The following is a 6,000-nucleotide window of genomic DNA, read 5'->3' on the forward strand; positions in this document are numbered from 1 at the left end:
ACTTTATATATTTTTTTAACATATAAATCGTGACAAACAATTACTAAAAAAATTATATACTCTTATGTTTGAAAGAAAATAATTCTACTTCCAGGTGACTTTAAGTTTGTACAATGATGCTTTAAGGCAAAATGAGTTGTCTTTCGACCCTTGTCATTTTTTATTTAATTTTTGGAAATCTGAAAAGAGCAAAAGCTATACTCTGCTACTTTGAAAACTCTAGGTTTATACAACCTTTTGTTCAAAATTTATGAAAGGAGATAACACCAAGAGATCTGAGCAACTGAAAAAGGTTGAAAGCCCTTTCTGGTTTAAAACCCTTTACATCCACAGGTATGAACTGCTAGACAAATTGCTTAGGCCTGCAGACATCCCGCTCCTCCGCCCCTTTGACATTATATCGGAGGAACCACCTGCAACCAAGTGGAAATGACCAAAAACACTTTTCCAAAAACAAAGTGTCACCCGCCAGACAAATGTTTTGCTGCATTTGGCCTGGCAGACGCTCTGCTCCCCCCCCCCAACTTTGTATAGGGAATGGTGTTATTGGTCATTTCAACTTGGTTTATGTGGCTCCTCCGATGTTTAACCTGGGGGTTGGGATAGGAGGAGTCTGGCGGGCCCAATGCAGCAAAAACCTTGTCAGGCGGCTGATACTGGTTTGGGGAATAGTGTCATTGGTCATTTCAACTTTGTTTGAGGTGGTTCCTCTGATGTTAACTTAAGTAGGGGGGGGGGGTGTCGGGCGGGCCCAATGCAGCAAAACTTCTGTCAGGCAGCTGAATACTGGTATTAAGAATAGTGTTAATCGTCCTAATTCTCTATGGTCATTTCAACTGCGTTTCAGGCTGTTCCTCTGATGTTTAACCGGGGGGGGGGGGGGGGGGGGTGTCTGGCGGGCCCCTGGATGCAGCAATTTTTTTGTCGGGCGGCTGATACTGGTATTGGGAATAGTGTCATCATTTGTCATTTCAACTTGGTTTACAAGGGGGTCTGATATTTAACGTGGGGGGGGGGGGGTCTGGCAGGCCTAATGCAGCAAAACCTTTGTCTGGTGGCTGATACTGGTATTGGGAATAGTGTCATCATTGGTCATTTCAACTTGGTTTTAGGTGGTTCCTCAGATCTTTAACCCAGGAGAGGGGGGGGGGGGGTGTCTGGCGGGCCCAATTCAGCAAATCTCAAGTCTGGTGGCTGTTACTGGTATTAATTATAGTGTTATTGGTCCTTTCTCTATCTGGTCATTTCAACTGCGGTTCCTCTGTTGTTTAACCCAGCTACTAGCATACTTGTTGTTATTAAATTATGGGCTCTTACGTTTTAAAAGAATACCAGGTCGACGCGTGGGGCCAGGGCTGGAGCTCCAGAAAGGGGGTGTTTTTAGAATTATGTATTTCAAGAGTATGAGTATGGATTTCACTGAGTATGGATTGAATTTTTGGTGCATCTTCATAAACCCTTGGAGTATCAAGAAGACGACAGGCCTAACCATGCCGGATTAACATGAGTTGAGATTTGTGAGTTTGGTGTTATTTACCGAGCTTTGTTTGTTTTGATTGGCCGTTTGCAGGGAAGAGGTTGAATCAAGGAAGAGGCTGAGTGAGAACAATGCAGAGGACTTGAAGCATATGGATAAGAGACAACCAGGAGCTCCACACAGGTTATTAGATTTGGAGAAATCTTTCCATAAAGCTTTGTCCCTTTTTATTGAAACTGTACTTAGTTTTCGTCCAATACCAATCCATCAAGTAGTTTATTTATTTGTTTATTTATTTATTCACCCAGGCTTTAAAAACTTCAAAACACACAGCAACAATAAGTAGAAATGTATAACTTTTGCATTATTAGTAAAATAATTAGAGACATATCAACAAAAAGCAAGCAGAAGCCTATAGGGATTGCCCAATAGGGAACCAAATCACTATTCAGTTCTTGAATTGGTCTCAACATTTTGACAAGCTTGCTCTAGTCATCGTCAAGAGACTGACTCCGGGGTAGTGCAGTTAATTATGATCCTATAAAGCTAAAGTAGTTGTCCCAGCCAATTTTCTATACCTGCGCCAGGGTATATTTACAAAGCAGGACAGTTCTTTTCAGAACAAGTTTCCCCAAAATCTGATATTCTACTCTTTGCGGTAGTAAAATAAAGCAAGACAGTTCTCTAAAGAACAAACTCTACCTGGCAAGTAGAAACACACATGGTGTTTGTTACCGCAAACCAAATATATATTGATACCTCACCATGCAATGCCTAAATTCTTTTGTACCCTTTTCACTGATGAAAGAGGTTTCTAAAAAAAGTATTGCCTTGTTAGTGATTTCCAATCCATGTTTAGTTTCACCTCACATGTAGGTACTTTTTTCCCCAAAAGACTTCGTTGGATTAAAACACAAGTGCTTTATTTGTCTTTAAAAAGACAAATAGGTAATTAATATCTGCAAATTATTTTTTATGGCCCATCAAAATGAACTAGGCATTTCTGAGCTTTTAAGAAACTGGTGATTGTTAAATGTAATACTGTAAAAAATTAACTATGCCTAGTGATCAAATGCACACAAAACATGCAACTACACATGTAGATCATTCAGACTGAATTTATTCGTTTAACAGCAGCTGATGTAAATTTGTCCGATATTTGTTGTCTATTGTAGGTTGCGTAGAGAAGCCCTACAGAAGTACATTCGGCGAGCAGTAGCGTCTAGACAAACGGTAAGTACAGTCTTATGATTTTTCTCCTGTAGATGATCAGCGTATATTAATAGAAACATGAGTCTTTAACCAATAGTTCTTTTCCTAACCAACACTATTCAAAAAGAGACTCACATGGTGTTATCGCAAAATGTTCTTATAGTTATAATTCCACCATACAAAGTTTCAAATTCTACTAATGGTGGTGGGCATCAAATAGGTGGGGGTGGGGTGTGACAAGGGGAGAGGGGCACAATATCAAATGTCCCCCCCCCATCTTTTTGACCACCTTGATCATGAAGCCAAAGTATTGCACTGTGTAAGACCAACCCTGTGTCTCGCCATGGGCATTAATCCTGGGGGCTAAGGATGACACAACTTTTTAGAAGGGTGGGGGACACTATATCAAACGTCCCCTCTCAAAATTGACCAAAGATTGCACCACAGAGCATCTAAAATGCAGAATTTTCCTGTGCCTATAGACGATGTGACCTCTGACATCACACGAAAACCATAACATGATTTGCGCGCATACTGCCGGGCAAAACCTTTGTGTTTTGGCAGCCAGCTAGAAAGTGTACGCAATCTTACTGTGACTGCGCAACTCAGGTGCCCGACGAAACATGACGTATAGAGTGTTTTGTCAACAGAGGGTGGTTTGAATGTAAACATAGGTCACATCGTCTATAAGCGGGCCTGGACCCTATAAGCTATTTGGCTTCTCACACGAATGCTCAAACATTATGATTGATGCCATTGACGGGACACAGGGTTTGGTCTTATACGGTGCAATACTTGAGTTTCAAGATAAAGACACGTCATTAGATACGGCAAACATTTGAGTTTATGCCCTCCACCCTTCAAAAATGGGGGGGGGGGGGGGGGTGGGGGGGATAGTTCCTATCACTGTTTCAAGGGGGAGGTGCAATTTTGTCAACGTTTGAGCATTAGTGTGAGAAGCCAAACAGCATCTAGGATCCAGGCCTGATTAAAGGCAGTGGACACTATTGGTAGTGACTCAAAATAATTGTCAGCCTAAAACCTCACTTGGTAACTTGCAATGGGGAGAGGTTGACAGTATCAAACATTGTGAGAAACGGCTCCCTCTGAAGTGTCGTAGTTCCCGAGAAAGAAGTAATTTTTCATGAAATTCATTTCAAGATCTCAGATTTAGAATGCAAGGTCTCGAAATCAAACATCTGAAAGCACACTACTCTGTGTGACAGGTGTTTTTTTGTTTTGTGCATTAATATCTCGCAACGAACGATTGAGCTCAGATTTTCACAGGTTTGTTATTTTAGGCATTTTGAGATACACCAAGTGAGAAGACTGGTCTTTGAAAATTACCAATAGTGTCCAGAGTCTTTAGGCAAGCCTGGACTCATGCCGTAAAGATTTCACACTCGCATGCCACTCTTTGACAGATTTGCCCCCTACAACTTGTGTCATGTAGATCCGTACTTGAAGATGCTGTTAACTCAAAAGGTTCTACTGCTGCTCACATTTTAAAGGCTTTGCTCTATTCCATTCTTTTTGCCTCTTGTTGACAGTTGCCCTAAGATTGCACCACAGAGCATCTAGAATGTGAACTGTTCCCAGGCCCCTCAAACGAGCCCGACCCACGCCGTAAAGGTTTCACACGAGCATGCTTATAGATCCCCACATGAAGATGATGTTAACCAAAAAGGTTATACAACTGCTGCTCACATTTAAAAGGCTTTATAAATGTTCTGTTCCATTCGTTTTGCCTATTGGCCTAAGTTTGCACCAGAGAACACCTTGAATGCAAAGTTTTCCCAAGTTTTTTTCCGAAAAAGGTTTTGCGTTCCGCTTTATAGCATGCTCCATCTTTAATTGGTTTGCCCTACCAACAAGCCCCCACCCCCTTTATAGAATTTCCTGTCTTAATCCACCCTTGACGATGCTAGGAATGAACCGCCGTCTGAGCATTATATGTAGAAATAATTTGTATACGCAGCTATAACTGAGTTGGTTTTTAGCTAATAACCAGGATAGCAATTAAATGGTGCATCATTTGTCATAGCTCGAAATAGCCATTAAATTCCAAGATCTCAGATGGGGCACATCTTCCCTCAGACTCATAAGATTGCACTAGAGAGCATAAATGGCCTTAACATTTTCCTGGGGCCCTTACTCGAGGCCGGACCCCACGCCGTAGATGGTATGACTAACGATGTTCCTCCCCCCATCTTTCAAGACAGATTGACGCCGATGCTAATGGTCACTCTAAAGAAATTATAACATTATAAATGTGTTCTCATTTTCTCAGTTGCACAAAACCCAAGAGAGCAAAAGAGCTGAGCTGGAGAGTCAAATGAAGGATAACAGGAAGCGGAGGAAGACTGTGTAAGAGACACTGTTTTTTTTCTTATTCAAGATTACATCTCAGCAACACCGTACTTAAGGGTTTGGATACCTTTTGTACAAAACAAAACTCAATGTCAACAGATATACATTAAACTATCCGGTTTGAAGATAATGGTGGTAGAAGGCTTCTAAAATATTACTTGCCTTGCTGAGGTTGTAAGTTTTGAGACATGAGTAAAAAAATATTATGAAAGTAGTTTTCGTTTCATGAAACAAAAGTGATCTTAGCATGTAAAACGTATTTACGCTACTCTCCTGAAAACCTTGCTGTTTGATTTTGCCTTTTGTTTTCTTCGCAAAACTTTAAAACTAATGTTGCTAAAATTGTATAATACATGTACATCATTACAGTGCATAGGGATTTATGTAATGGGCAAAATTGTTATACAAAAGGTACCAAAACCCTTTAAAGATACAACTTTGTACTTGTTTTTGAGATCGTCATTCCTTTTATCGATTGTCCCTGAATGAGAATGCATTTATTAACTGAACCATTTCTGGGTTTATAATTTGTTTTTAACCTTTATACTGATGTGTTTTAACCACTGTACCCTGTGAAAACAAATATAATATGCAAATCACTCGAGTGGGATTTGAACGCGCGACCTTTGCATTGCTAAAGCAGATGTCCTACAACTAGACCACCGAGCTAGCCCGATGGCTAGAGGCAGCTCAAATCCTGGGTTTAAAAAACTGACTGACCCATAACCCTATTAACAATAAATAATTGTAGTGCCAGTAGTGAAAATTCGTGTTGTTTCTTTCCAAATTGCTTGTATTAGAAATGTAAAGTTATTGTGTAATGTTTATTTTCATCTGCAGCACGCAGCAGCGCTGGAGTGGGAGTGAAAAGATCACCTTTTGTCACAACAGTGGAGTCAGTGCTACTATACGGAGATGAGACCTAGACCCTAACCACCAGG

This window comes from Asterias amurensis, chromosome 17 (genome assembly GCF_032118995.1).
Source record: "Asterias amurensis chromosome 17, ASM3211899v1".
NCBI classification, from domain to species: domain Eukaryota; kingdom Metazoa; phylum Echinodermata; class Asteroidea; order Forcipulatida; family Asteriidae; genus Asterias; species Asterias amurensis.